The 15,934-nt window shown below is 42.3% G+C and overlaps 1 pseudogene; it reads right to left on the reverse strand.

Moving 5' to 3' along the window:
- LOC138353725 (juvenile hormone esterase-like) overlaps window positions 1–12,803 on the reverse strand; it is a 67,332-nt pseudogene extending 54,529 nt beyond the window's left edge.
- Window positions 12,804–15,934: the final 3,131 nt, after the last annotated feature.

Genomic DNA, 15,934 nt, shown 5'->3' on the forward strand with positions numbered 1-15,934 from the left:
AGGAGCTAAGCAACATTCACATTAGAAGATAAAAATCTCCAAGGATTCTTGAGGTTATCTTGAGATGATTTCGGGGCTTTTTAGTGTCCCCGCGGCCCGGTCCTCGACCAGGCCTCCACCCCCTGGAAGCAGCTGTGACAGCTGACTAACACCCAGGTACCTATTTTACTGCTAGGTAACAGGGGCATAGGGTGAAAGAAACTCTGCCCATTGTTTCTCGCCGGCGCCTGGGATCGAACCCAGGACCACAGGATCACAAGTCCAGTGTGCTGTCCGCTCGGCCGACCGGCTCCCTCGGTATAGGATCGACCGGTATAGGATGGTTATACACCTGCAACAGACTTTGAAACAGCAACTGAATTTAATAGCTTCTGTTACATTTGAAGGCGGACATTCCTCCTCTTTTAATTAAACTCTATCCCTACAGGTTAAGTCTATCAGGCGGTCGTATGACTCTTCCTGATTTTCTCAACTGGGAGTCCTGACCTGTTACTTCTGGGAAACATTCGTCTGAATTACTCCTTGTAGAGTCCATAGGGTTAACTGTATCCCCATTACCCTCTGCTGCCCCTTGCTCTGCCTCTCGGTCTCCTGCAGGTGCTGCTATCCCTTCATTATTAGGATGGGTATCACTAGTTGCCCCACCCCCACCTGAAGGGTCTTCAAAATTCCCTGTGAACCTTGGCATGAGCTGATCTGCATGCCTTTTCCAATTAATGTTCCCAAAACTCTGCACTTGCACAGTGAGATTCCTGCGGGCCAGGACTTCCCTAATTTTTCCTTCTACCCAAGGCTTTCCACTTCCAAAATTCCTTGCATATACTGCATCCCCCTCATTAAATTACAATTCCTCTCCCTGAGTCAACTGATTCGCCAAGCTAGTTACCGATTTCTCTTTATCGGAATCTGTCTTTACTGCTTCCATGTGCACTTTAAAGTGTCTATTAAACAGGAATTCAGAAGGAGATTTACCAGTAGTATAATGAACAGTTTTCCTTTGATTATATAAAAATCTACAAAGCCTTGTATTAATAGTACCTTCTGTAAACCGCTTTAACCCTTCTTTCAAGGATCTCACTGCTCTCTCTGCTAGACCATTTAAAGAAGGATTATAGGGGGCAGGTGTTACATGTTTAATACCATTTTTTTTTTAAATCCTCCATTTACACAGAAACAAAATAAGGAGCATTGGCCGACACAACCATGTCTGGTAATCCAAAATTACAAAATGTTTTCTTTAGTAATTCACAAGTTACAGATAATGTGGTGGAATTACACACATGCACATTCAGAAATTTTGGGTATGAATCCACCACCACTAGGTAATATTTGTTATTCATAGGTCCCACATAATCTATATGAAGTCTATACCAGGGTTTTCCAGTACATGGCCACGAAAGTACTGGGGCCTGTGGTTTCTGATAATTCTTCAAGCAAATATGACAATTTTTTGTTACCTCAGCAATATCCTGGTCTATTTTTGGCCACCAACCCCAACTTCTAGCTTCTGCTTTCATAGCATTTATGCCATTATGGCCTACATGCAGCTGTCCCAAATTCTTAAATCTTAGTTCCCCAGGCACCACCACTCTATTCCTATACAAGAGTACACCCTGGTGAATACTAAGGTCAGCCTTTACTGCAGCATACTCTGACAATAACAAATTATCATTCCAACCATATTTAACATATTTCAACGACAGATTTAATTTGGGATCTCTACCAGTTGCCTTCCTAATAGTCTGGAATGAAATATCCTCAAAAGACATAGATTCCACCAGGTTAACATACTCCACTGGAACACTGGAATTTAATTCTTCTGTCACAGACAATCTACTTAATGCATCAGCTACTACATTATCCTTGCCTGGCTTAAACTCTAAATCTTACTCAAACTGCGAGAGTAGTAATGCCCATCTTTGAATTCTAGCATTAGCATTAACTGGAATCTGCTTACCTCGGCCAAACAATCCTAGCAGGGGTTTATGGTCCAATCTAACAAGAAATTTCCTTCCCAGCAGAAAATACCTCAGTTTTTTACAGCATATACCAAAGCTAAGGCTTCTTTATCTAACTGAGAATAATTCTGTTCCGCAGGAGATAATTTCTTGATAGCAAAATATACTACTTTATCCTGACCATCTACTTCCTGTAATAATACACAACCCACTCCTACTGGGGAAGCATCTACCTCCAGTTTTAACGGGAGTCTACCTGTAAAATTAGTGAGCACTGGAGAATTTATCAATTCCTGCTTAATATTCCTGAAGGCATTCTCCTCTCTTGCTGCCCACTTAAATTTTGCCACTTTTCTCAACAATTCATACAAGGGTGCTAATTTTGTTAAATAGTTCTTCACACGAACTTACAAAAATATGTAACCATCCCAACAAAAGACTGTACTTCTCCAACTGATGTTGGGGCTGGGGCATCTACTATAGCAGCTACATTTTTGTGAGAAGGAGTAAAGCCCTTTCCTGAAATATGGTACCCCAGATATTCAATGGCCTTGATCTTCAATGTTGCTTTGCCCTTATTAATCTTTACATTGTGCTTTTGCAGGAGATTCAAAACTTGTTCTAATCTAGCATCATGCACTTCCTCATTCTCCCCACATACAATAATGGCATCTAAAAAACTAGCCACACCTTCAATGTTAACTAACAACTGGGACATGAATCTCTGAAAAATTGCTGAACACGAGGAGAGTCCAAAAGGAAGTCTTTTATACTTATATAACCCCTTGTGGGTATTAATCACTAACAATTTCTGGCTCTCCTCCTCTACAGGAATTTGCAAGTAAGCATCTTTCAGGTCAATCTTGGAAAAAATTGCCCCCGTGCAGACCACTGACAACAACTCGTCTATCCTAGGTAAAGGGTAGTTCTCACAGTGAATGCGATTGTTGAGTTCCTTGAAGTCTGCACAGATTCTTATGGGTTTCCGACCTGCCTTCAACACTGGTACAATTGGGGTGGCCCACTCACTATGTGTAATTGGCTCTAAGATGCCTTCTGCCACATGTTTTTCCAGGGCTGATTCTACCAATTGCTTGTAATGAAACGAAACTGTTCTTGCATTTTAAAATTTAGGTGAATTTTTGTCACCATGGTATTAATTGGCTTATCTGCCTTCACTGAATATTTATCTAACACATGTTTGGCACTTTTAATTGTTTTAACTATTGTTTTAACTATCGACCATTCATCTAGGCCCGCCAAGAAAATTCCCCCTTTTTCCATGAGATCCTTACCACATAGGCTAGGATTATGTGAATCCACTACATAAAAATCCTGGACAATTTCTTTTCCATTATAACCTACTTTTGCCGACACCTTGCCATAGACCTTAATCGGTGTATTATCAAATGCACTTAATGATTTTTTATCTGGTTTTACATTCAATTGCCAGGTATCTGCCCAATCTCTAGACAATGTTGACACTGCAGCACCAGTGTCCAGTTCCAAGGGAACTAACTTCCCATTAATTACAAAATTCACCACTTTTGATTTCACTGAACATACCTTTTCTTTCACCGAATATAGTCTGCTTTCCTCACCTGCAGCTTCTTCAGACGGTTTACCTTCCTCTACTGTCTTGACCACAGTACCACTACCTCCTTTTCCTGCATTCCCTGGTCATCTACTTTCCCAGGCCTTGCTGTTCCTGTTCAGATATTCCCTACACACTTTCTTCAAGTGCCCCTCCTTGTTACAAAAATTACATACATATTCAAGAAACTTGCACTTGCTACTACTGTGATTGTACCCACAATGTTTATATCTGGTCTGGCCCTGTACTACCTGAATTTCTAAAGGAGATTTCGTACTTCCAAAACCCCTTTCCAGGTTCAACATCTTCTCGAGCACTGTCCATGAAGTCATCGACTGTAGATCCAAGTTTTCTGCCACTCATTCAAATATCTCATTTTCTACTGCCATGAAAAACTGGTCCTGCACCCGGCCGTCCAACTGTGCTCCTGTGCCTTCAAGTCCGCATATAAATCCTGTACGGATTCCTGCTGCTTTTTCATCCTCTTCTGGAAATCCATCAAACTCTTGTGATATGAAGGTTTCACTACATAATGACGGTTAAGCCGGGAAATCAGGTCTACATAGGTCTTCGTGTGGAGTTGCTCTGGTGCACACAAGTTACCGAGAACACTATATACTGCAGAACCCAGTGAAACTAAAAGTACCACTTTCTTGTTGGCGTCCTCCTTAATCTCATGGTACTGAAAGCTTGCTTCCAGCAGGCTGAGCCATAGGTCCAACGAGATCTCCATAGTGGTAAACTCCTCCATTGGAATGAGCGGGGTAGCCATGGCCACACAGTGGGTTGCACTACTCACTGTTGTATACCTTGTGTCCACCCGTCCACACGACGTACCCTGTTCTCTCCTGATCCTCACACCTCGTCTCGTACCCAGGCTCTCTGCCTGAGGTGTTTAATAATTCTCGTCGCCATTGTTACGTTTGAAACCGGAAGAGAAACAATCTTCGTCCACATGGTTTATTGTCAACAACCATCAACAACAACAAAATTATAAGGTAATTGCTTACTATTTACAAGATCATAAACAAATGAGCATCTGCTCCAAACATGCTACACCCAACGTCTGTAGTAATCAATCCCAACAGCATCTTTTCATCGATTGGTGCTAACCTTGCCCGAAAACTTCCACAGACCCAGACACATGTTACCACATATCTTTCAGGTAGCTATCCAAACTCTCTTCTCCTCTCACCGATCAGCCCTACAGAGGTTGTGTCCATCATTCACTCACTAAAACCCAAAGCTGAGAACATTAGTGAAATACCATCCATGGTATACAGGAGAGCCTCCCGTGCCCTTGCACCACCCACAGCTTTGCTGTTCAATAAATCTCTAGAGTATCATACCTTCCCTGACATCCTTAAAAAAGCAAGAGTAACGCCAGTTCATAAAGGAGGTGACACGGCAGACATAAATAATTGCAGACCCATATCAAATCTACCTATATTATCAAAAGTATTTGAACAAATTATTTACAAGCAACTCTACTCCTATCTCGTAAAATTCAATATACTAAGTCCCTGTAAGTTTGGCTTCCGCTCCCAAAAGAGTACCAATGATGCAATTGTTAGTCTGCTTGACTTAATCTACTCAGCCCTTGATAAAAATGAGTTTCCGATTGGACTCTTCATTGACCTGAGAAAGGCTTTTGTTACTGTTAACCATAACTACCTCTTACTTAAACTCCACCATAATGGAATCCGTGGCCTTGCCCTGAACTATATCCGATCCTATCTTAGTGACAGTTACCAATATGTGGTCATCAATGACGTAACCTCTCCTACTCTACCACTAACCGTAGGGATGCCACAGGGCAGCATCCTAGGACCTCTCCTGTTTCTTATATACATCAATGATCTGTCTAATGTCTCTAACATGCTTAAACCTATTTTGTTTGCTGATGATACTACTCTCATCTACTCTGACCCCAACCCACTCATCTATATAAATAAAAATGTAAGTGATCGTTTGTTCAAAATCGCTAATCTCCGAAAGTTCTTCACCGATTGCTTTGAAATTTTCACACAACTTTCCCATTTGCATCCGAGCGGGTTTTTATATACATATTAAATAGATGCCAAGTCTGTGACCGGAAAAAAACGTTTTTTCTGGAAAACTGTGTTTTTCATGTGAGGGAAATCTTCGAAACCTCTTTACCGATTGCTTTGAAATTTTGGCACAACGTTGCATTAAAAAAGACGCATGTTTTTATATACCTACTATATACATGCCTCACCAGGGACAGGAAAAAACATGTTTTTTTGAAAAACGCCGCCATCTGTTGGACGTAAGAGCGACACACATTGTAATCTCCGAAAGTTCTTCACCAATTGCTTTGAAATTTTGACACAAAGTTCCTTTCGAATTCGCGTGTTTTTTGATGTACCTACTATATAGATGCCACATCTGATTAAAGGTATAAACATGCTTTTCTTGAAAAACAGCGCCATCTGTTGCACGTAATAGCAACACAGGTTCTACTAAATATGTTACGATTCCATTTCAATGTTTCCGATTGCATTGATAAATTGAATTTTCGTAGATTTCGATTAATTTTCATTTTGACTTAATTATTTTGTGTAACATTGCATTGGAATTGAGCTGTGTTGTTTACCATACCTTGAGCTGTGTTGTTTACCATACCTTGAGCTGTGTTGTTTACCATACCTTTCATTTCGTGAATATAGTTTATATTTTATTTTTTATTTGTTTTTCATTTCGTATTTTTAACTGTTCTTATTTTTCAGTGCAATTGGCGGTGGAATTGAGCTGTGTCGATTGATCTGCGTTTTAATTGATATATTTCGTTAGAATTTGTTTTATTTTGTTTTGTTTTTTAAAACAGTAAAATGAACAACGCATATATTTCACAGCTGCAAATGTGCTACAAATAGCTATGAATCCACCGCCTACAACATTAACTTCTTTCTTAACGATATGTCAGAATGACGCATTTGCGAAAACACTGCTGTATTCGGTAGTGCCTCCGAATTACATATGGAATACGAGTAGAAAATCATTTGAACGACGCAGAAGAGGTGAGCAAGTCGACGGACAACCTGGCATATTCAAATAAACTACGATAGGCAGACCGTACACCGTGCATCCTAATCAGGATGAATGCTTCTTTCTTCGTATGCTGTTGGTAAATGTGCCCGGTCCAACGTCTTTCCAGCAATTGAGATTTGTCATCGGCGTTACACATGTTACTTTCCGTAGTGCATGTCAAGCTCTGTATTTATTGGAGAACGACAGACACTGGGATGTATGCATTAATGACGCGTCAAACACGTTACATCTAAATCAAGTTCGTGCCTTGTTTGCAATCATATTGACCGCCTGCTCTCCTTCATCTCCAACAGACCTATGTGAGAACTATAAATCGTACTTAGCTTAAGATATTGTCAGTCGAATACGTAAGGAAAATTCAAATATGAACATGGATTTCACAGCAGAAGTCTACAGCGAAGCGTTGATAATGATTGAGGATTTGTGCTTAGAAATTGCGAACAAAGTTCTCAATCAATTGGGAATGCCATCACCGAATCGATCTGCTGTTGCTTCGTTCGATGTAGAATTGCGTCGTGAACAAAATCACAACACGGGTGATCTGTTGTCTTATATGCAATCAAATATTCCTAAGCTAACGCTTGAGCGAAAAGACATTTACGATCAAATATTTCAAACTGTCAGTAACGGGCATGGAGAAATCTTCTTAGACGCGCCAGGAGGAACTGGTAAAACCTTCATAATTAGATTGATTATGGCAGCAATTCGAACCCAAACTGGCATAGCCTTAGCTCTTGCATCGTCCTGAATAGCTGCAACATTGCTACCAGGTAGAAGAACGGCTCATTCGGCTATGAAATTGACATTGAACATGAAATTCATTGAAACTCTCGCGTGCAACATTTCCAACGCATCCGGCATGGGAAAAGTATTGCAGAAATGCAAACTTATTGTTTGTGATTAATGGACAATGGACAACAAAAAGTCGCTCGAGGCTCTTGATCGATCATTGCAAGATTTGCGTGGAAACATCAGACCATTTGGGAATGCATTAATATTGCTTGCAGGAGATTTCAGGCAAACATTACCCGTAATTCCTCGATCGACACCAGCGGACGAAATAAATGCTAGACTGAAATACTGTACTTTGTGGCGTCACGTAAAGACGTTAAAATTAACTACAAATTTGAGTGTCCATCTGCAAAACGATCCATCAGCTGAGATATTCTCACATCAATTTCTGGAAATTGGGAACGGAAACGAGTCGGTTGATCTGACCTCAGCGTCATAACTTCGGCAATTTAGTGACGTCAAAAGAGGAATTGGTTGAAAAAGTATTTCCCAATATTCAGACCAATTATAAAGATCACGATTGGCTGAGTGAACGAACTATTCTTGCGACTAAGAACAAAGACGTCTACGAACTTAGCAATATTATTCAGTCTTACATTCAAAGCGAGGAAGTCACATACAAGTCCGTCGACATTGTTGTGGAAACAGATGAAGCGGTTAATTATCCAAACCGAATTTTTTAATTCACTCGATCTGCCAGGGATACCACCGCACATACTGCAATTGAAAATCGGCGTGCAAATTATCATGTTGTGAAATATCAACCAACCAAAACTTTGCAATATCACGTGGCTTGCAGTAAAAAAATAATCAGCAACGTCGTAGAAGCAACAATCTTGACAGGACCTTTCAAAGGTGAAGATGTCCTCATTCCTCGCATTCCTATGATTCCATCAGATATACCATTTCAATTTAAGAGATTGTAATTTCCAATTCGATTGGCGTTTGCAATCATCATCAACAAAGCTCAGGGCCAATCTTTAGAATTGTACAGTTTATATCTAGACACGGATTGCTTCTCACATGGACAGTAATATGTTGCGTGTTCTAGAGTCAGAAAACCAGGCAATCTCAATATCTCCCCAGACAATGGAACAACAAAAAGTATTGTATACCCACAAGCATTGTGAAATTAACATATTAGAAACGTGCTCTTTCTCTTTTCTTTCTTTTCCATTTAACCAGACTGAGCCACAGCAACGCGTGGCGGGTACAGCTAGTAAATAATAAATAAATACATAAATAAATTTACTTGGGTTGAACTTTAGCAGCCATTTGTTGGACAATTCATTCAGTCTGTCTAGGTCATCTTGTAGCCTCCAACTATCATCCTCTGTTTTAATCCTCCTCATAATTTTTGCATCATCAGCAAACAGTAAGAGGAAGGATTCTATACCCTCTAGGAGATCGTTTACATATATCAGAAACAATATTGGTCCAAAGACTGACTTCTGCGGGACTCAACTTGTGACGTCTCGCCAATCGGAGACCTCACCCCTTACAGTGACTTGCTGTCTTCTGTTGCTTAGGTACTCCCTTATCCAATGGAGTACCTTCCCTTTCACTCCTGCCTGCATCTCCAGCTTTTTCACTAGCCTCTTGTGTGGTACTGTGTCAAGGCTTTCTGGCAATCCAAAAATATGCTGTCTGCCCACCCCTCTCTTTCTTACCTGATTTTTGTTGCCTGGTCGTAGAATTCAATTAATCCTGTGAGGCCGGACTTGCCATCCCTGTACCGATGTTGATGCTGTGTTACAAAGTTCTTTCGCTCCAGATGTTCCACTAACTTTTTTCGCACAATCTTCTTCATCAGCTTGCATGGTATGCAGGTTAGGTACACTGGCTTGTAGTTCAGTGCCTCCTGTCTATCACCCTTCTTGTATATCGGGACTACATTAGCCGCTTTCCAAATTCTAGGCAGTTCCCCTGTTGCCAGTGATTCGTTATACACTATGGAGAGTGGCAGGCACAGTGATTCTGCTCCTTCCTTAAGTATCCAAGGGAAGATTCTATCTGGGCCTAAGGCTTTTGTCACATCCAACTCTAGTAAAAGCTTCCTTACTTCCCCACTGATAATCTAAAACTCTTCTAGTGGTTCATGGTTAATAACTCCCTCTCTTATCTCTGGAGCTTCTCCTTGCTCTAAAGTGAAGACCTGGAATTTCTTATTCAGTTCCTCGCACACTTCCTTGTCGTTTGTAGTGAATCCGTCTGCCACTATCCTTAATTTCATTACCTGCTCCTTTACTGTTGTTTTTCTCGTGATGTGGCTGTGCAGCAATTTAGATTGAGTCTTTGCCTTGCTTGCGATGTCATTTTCGTATTGCCCTTCTGCCTCTCTTCTCATCCTGACACATTCATTCCTGGCATTCTGGTATCTTTCTCTGCTCTCAAGTGCCCTGTTATTTCTATAATTTCTCCACTTTGCTGATTAGCTAGCCTACATCTCTGATTAAACCATGGGTTTTTCATCTTTATCTTCATTGTTTTCCTTTTGGACCGGGACAAACTTGTTTGCTGCCTCCTTACACTTCTACGTGATGTATTCCATCATGTCTTTTGCCGTCTTACCCCTGAGCTCTGTTTTCCATTTTATATCTGTTAGGAATTTTCTTATCTCCTCATAGTTTCACTTTCGGAATGCCAGCCTTTTGTTTTCAGTATCCCTCCTCGAGTTCATTACCCCTCTTCAACCAGGTACTCAAACGTCAGTACACTGTGGTCGCTCATTCCTACTGGGGCCTCGAAACCGATTTCTCTTATGTCGGAATCATTCAGAATGAGGACCAGGTCGAGTCTCGCTGGTTCATCATTTCCTCTCATCCTTGTGGGTTCCCTGACATGTTGGCTTAAAAAGTTTCTAGTCACCACCTCCAATAGTTTGGCTCTCCACGTATCCTCGCCTCCATGCGGTTCCTTGTTATCCCAGTCTGTGTACTTACCTAATTGTACTTACTTAATTGTGCTTGCGAGGGTTGAGCTCTGGCTCTTTGGTCCCGCCTCTCAACTGTCAGACAATTAATGTACAGGTTCCTGAGCCTAATGGGCTCTATCATATCTACACTTGAATCTGTGTATGTAGTCAGCCTTCACTACATCACTTCCTAATGCATTCCATTTGTCTGCTACTCTGACACTGTGTGTGTGTACTCACCTATTTGTACTCACCTATTTGTGCTTGCGGGGGTTGAGCTCTGGCTCTTTGGTCCCGCCTCCCAACTGTCAATCAACTGGTGTACAGATTCCTCAGCCTACTGGGCTCAATCATATCTACATTTGAAACTGTGTATGGAGTCAGCCTCGACCACATCACTGCCTAATGCATTCCATCTGTTAACTACTCTGACACTGAAAAAGTTCCTTCTAACGTCCCTGTGGCTCATGTGGGTACTCAGTTTCCACCTGTGTCCCCTTGTTCGTGTACCACCAGTGTTGAATAGTTTATCCTTGTTTACTGTTTACTGTTGTTTATCCTTTGAACTTTTTCCAGCTTCGTCTTGTGCTTGACAAGGTACGGGCTCCATGCTGGGGCCGCATACTCCAGGATTGGTCTTACATATGTGGTGTACAAAATTCTGAATGATTCCTTACACAGGTTCCTGAACGTTGTTCTGATGTTAGCCAGCCTCACGTATGCCGCAGACGTTATTCTTTTAATGTGGGCTTCAGGAGACAGGTTTGGTGTGATATAAACTCCTAGATCTTTCTCTCTGTCCGTTTCATTAAGTACTTCATCTCCTATTCTGAATTCTGTGTCTGGCCTCCTGTTTCCACTGCCTAGTTTCATAATTTTGCATTTGCTTGGGTTGAACTTCAACAGCTATTTGTTGGACCATTCACTCAGTCTGTCTAGGTCATGTGTGTGTGTGTGTGTATGTGTCTGTGTGTGTGTGTGTGTGTGTATTCACCTAGTTGTATATGCCTAGTTGTGTTTGCAGGGGTTGAACTTTGCTCTTTCGGCCCGCCTCTCAATTGTCAATCAACTGTTTACTAATTGCTTTTTTCCACACCACACACACACACACACACCCCAGGAAGCAGCCCGTGACAGCTGACTAACTCCCACATACCTATTTACTGCTAGGTAACAGGGGCATTCAGAGTGAAAGAAACTTTGCCCATTTGTTTCTTCCTTGTGCGGGAATCGAACTCGCGCCACAGAATTACGAGTCCTGTGCGCTATCCACCAGGCTACCAGGCCCCTATGTGTGTGTGTGTGTGTGTGTGTGTGTGTGTGTGTGTGTGTGTGTGTGTGTGTGTGTGTGTGTGTGTGTGTGTGTGTGTGTGTGTGTGTGTGTGTGTGTGTGTGTCAGATTGGACTATGATGGTACAATGACCATATGCCTACATAAGGTCACACAGTGGTTGCAGTCAGCTTTAAATTTGCAAAGATATGCCTTAAATATTTTTAGTTTTAATTAGGTTGTTGCAAGGGATAAAAATATTCCAGTGTATAAGTACGAAGATGATTTTAAAAATTGCAGCATCAACGAAAACGCTTCTGAATTCTAGTTGCAATAATTTATTTTGGCAATAAAGTAGCTATGAGCTTCAATCATAGTGTGACGTCAGAGGCATCAACCCCTGGCACCCAGGTCAGTGTCTCTCGTGCATGGACCAGAGTCATCAGTAGGATAAAAGGGGGCTATGAGAGTCCCCTCCATTGTGCTGCATCATTGCGTGCAGCATTGTAAGGGTTAGAAACGTTGATGAAGATGAATGTAGCAAGAAGAATCAAGATGATGAATGTTGCAAGAGGTAGGAAGATGCGGCAAAAATGTTACAAGATTGCAAAAGAATGATAGAGTGAAATATTGTAATGTTTCAAATGTGATATATGAGCGAAATAAAAAGATGCAGAAAAATATACCAAAATTATTCGTCCAAGTATCAAAAATAGTTCGTGCATAGAAAATATCAGAAGGATCATTTAGAGAAAAAAAATGGAAGTGTACGATGCGTAGGAAGTTCCTTTTTTGAAGAAGTGAGATAAGATAGAGTACATGGGCATGATTGTGCAAGGAGGAGGGGGGGGGGTAAATATTGTAAAAAGGAAGGAAAATATGAAGGTGGAAAGAAAGATTAAATTAGAATATAAGACGAGAGTAAATAAGAAGAGTGGATAGCATATAGTACTGAAATAGAGGAAAAAGATAGATAGATAGGGGTAATAGTAAATGACTAAAGATAGTAGTAGTAGTAGTAGTAGTAGTATAGTAAACAGACAGAACAAATGTACATTAACTTACCTTCAGAATCTGTACGTCTAACACCAGCACTAAAGTTGTAGTATTTCTCTCTCACCAAACGTGGCCGTCCTCCCTGTCCGTCTCTCTTTTGACTTAAGACAGGATGAAGGAACAGCTAATGACAGACCACTTTTCACTTTCTCCTCTCCTCCCGCACCCACACGCAACGGTCGCACGGTTCCTAATGGATTCCCCTGGCCCTGTCAACTGACTACACCTCGCCCCTGGTGCCCCGCTCCGCCCCGGGCAGCCCCGCCTCCCTCACAAGGTTGGTGCTCCTCGTGTTAAAGTCATCTGGACTATCACAATCTTAAAGTACACGTCCACCGGGCCGCCCGTCATTCACCACAGCGATAATTGGGTATCCATTTCATGGGGTAACCAGAGAGTGGTGTAATCAATTTGCAGACACCCCAGTACCATCCTACACGAGAGAGCGACCTGACAAACACTCAGGGTAACGCACACGCACCCACAAGCCCGCCCACCCACGTTCACCCACAAGCCCGCCCACCCACGTTCACCCACAAGCCCGCCCACCCATGTTCACCCACAAGCCCGCCCACCCACGTTCACCCACAAGCCCGCCCACCCACGTTCACCCACAAGCCCGCCCACCCACGTTCACCCACAAGCCCGCCCACCCATGTTCACCCACAAGCCCGCCCACCCACGTTCACCCACAAGCCCGCCCACCCACGTTCACCCACCCGCCCGCACTCTGCTTACTCACCATAGGGAAGCTAGACATGACATATTTAAAAGATTTATAATTGGGGAAAAGTATACACATTTATATAATTTTTTATTCATTTATTAAACAGATAAATCACACCTGTTGTTGCACACCTGGAGAACGTTAGGTTTGTGAACAAACATTAGCATAGGTTCTGGAAAGGGAAATCGTGCCTAACAAACCTTTTGGAATTCTATGATAAAATAACGAGGATAAGTCATGACAGGGAAGGTTGGGCAGACTGCATATTTCTGGACTGGCAAAAACCCTTTGATACAGTACCGCACATGAGACTTCTGTTCAAGCTCGAGAGGCAGGCGGGGGTCGGGAGGAAAAGCCCTAGCATGGGTAAGGAACTACCTAACAGGAAGAAGCCAAAGAGTTACGGTAAGGGGTGAGAAGTCGGACTGGCGAACAATAACGAGTGGAGTACCACAAGGATCGGTGCTGGGACCAATTCTGTTTCTAATAATATATGTTAACGACATGTTTACAGAAGTAGAGTCCTACATGTCGATGTTCGTGGATGATGCAAAGTTGATGACAAGAGTTGTGACAGATGAGGATTGCAGAATCCTCCAAGAGGACCTGAACAGGTTGCAAGAGATGGTCAGAGAAATGGCTACTGGAGTTCAACACAAGCAAATGTAAAGTTATGGAAATGGAACTGGGTGATAGAAGACCAAAGGGACAGTACACAATGAAGGGGAACTGCCTACCTGTGACGACGCGAGAAGAGACCTGGGCGTGGACGTAACACCTAATCTATCTCCTGAAGCACATATAAATAGGATAACGACACCAGCGTACTCTACACTGGCAAAAGTTAAAACATCATTCAGAAACCTAAGTAAGGAGGCATTTAGGGCGATTTACACTGCCTACGTGAGGCCAGTCTTAGAGTATGCCGACTCATCATGGAGTCCCCATCTGAAGAAGCATATAAGGAAACTGGAAAAGGTTCAGAGATTTGCAACGAGACTCGTCCCAGCGTTACGAGGGATGAGGTATGAGGAGTGCCTGAAGGAACTGTGCCTTACGACACTAGAAAAAAGAAGGGAGAGGGGGGGGGGACACGATAGGAACATATAAAATACTCAGGGGGATTGACAGAGTGGACATAGACGAAATGTTCACACGGAATAGTAACAGAACGAGGGGGCTTTGTGGAAACTGGAAACTCAGATGAGTCACAGAGATGTTAGGAAGTTTTCTTCTAGCGTGAGAGTAGTGGGAAAATAGAATGCACTTAAAGAACAGGTTGTGGAAGCAAATTCTACTCATAATTTTAAAACTAGGTATGATAGAGAAATAGGACCGGAGTCATTGCTGTAAACAGCCGATGCTCGAAAGGCGGGATCCAAAAGTCAAAGCTCGATCCTGCAGACACAAATAGGTGAGCACAAATAGCTGAGTACAGACTGGGAGAACAAGGAACCGCATGGAGGCGAGGATACGTGGAGAGCCTAACTATTGGAGGTGGTGACTAGAAACTTTCTAAGCCAACATGTCAGGGAACCCACTAGGATGAGAGGAAACGATGAACCAGCGAGACTCGGCCTAGTCTTCACTCTGAATGACTCCGACATAAGAGAAATCGGTTTTGAGGCCCCAATGGAATGAGCGACCACAGTGTACTGACGTTTGAGTACCTGGTTGATGAAGGGTAATTGAACTCGAGGAGGGGTACTGAAAACAATAGGTTGGCATTCCGAAAGGGAAACTATGAGGAGATAAGAAAATTTCTAACAGATATAACATGGGAAACAGAGTTCAGGACCCAAGATATGATGGACTACATAACGCAGAAGTGTAAGGAGGCAGCAAACAAGTTTGTCCAGGTCCAAAAGGAAAACAATGAAATGAAGATGAGAAACCCATGAAAATGGGCCTATTTTCCTATTTTTCCATGTGCCTATGAAAAAGAGTAAAAGTACTGCACCTGGTGAAGATGACGTCACCTACGACATACTCAATGCACTGTGTGAAGTGTCTGGAAATCCACTACTCCACCTGTTTAACAAGTCATTCTTAAGTAGTGTGTTGCCCACACAATGGAAACACGCAATAATTGTTCCCATACCGAAGCCCAATAACCCTGGCAATTACAGACCTATCAGTCTTGTGTCATGCACTTGCAAGATGCTTGAAAGGATCATCCTAAACAGACTGTTGCACAAAATAGGCAGGTTAGGGGAGGGGGGTCAATGGATTTGTTAAAGGACGGAGCACAGCAAACTGTATAGTTAATTAATTGACTAATGACACGGCTAGGTACTCTGTATTTGTTGACATCAAAGGAGCCTTCGACAAAGCGCAGGGGATTGCGATCCTGGACGAGCTTGCATGCATGGGTGTCAAGGGAAGACTCATGAAATGGGTTGAAGACTACCTCACAGGGAGAAAAACAAACTCAAGAAGAATGAATATGGAACTCGGGACCCCCCACGACGGAGTCTTAAGCTCTGCACTATTCAATGTACTTATGAATGTCATTGTAAATATTGATTTTCTGGAAGGAACACAACAAGTG

Source organism: Procambarus clarkii, chromosome 59 (genome assembly GCF_040958095.1).
Source record: "Procambarus clarkii isolate CNS0578487 chromosome 59, FALCON_Pclarkii_2.0, whole genome shotgun sequence".
NCBI classification, from domain to species: domain Eukaryota; kingdom Metazoa; phylum Arthropoda; class Malacostraca; order Decapoda; family Cambaridae; genus Procambarus; species Procambarus clarkii.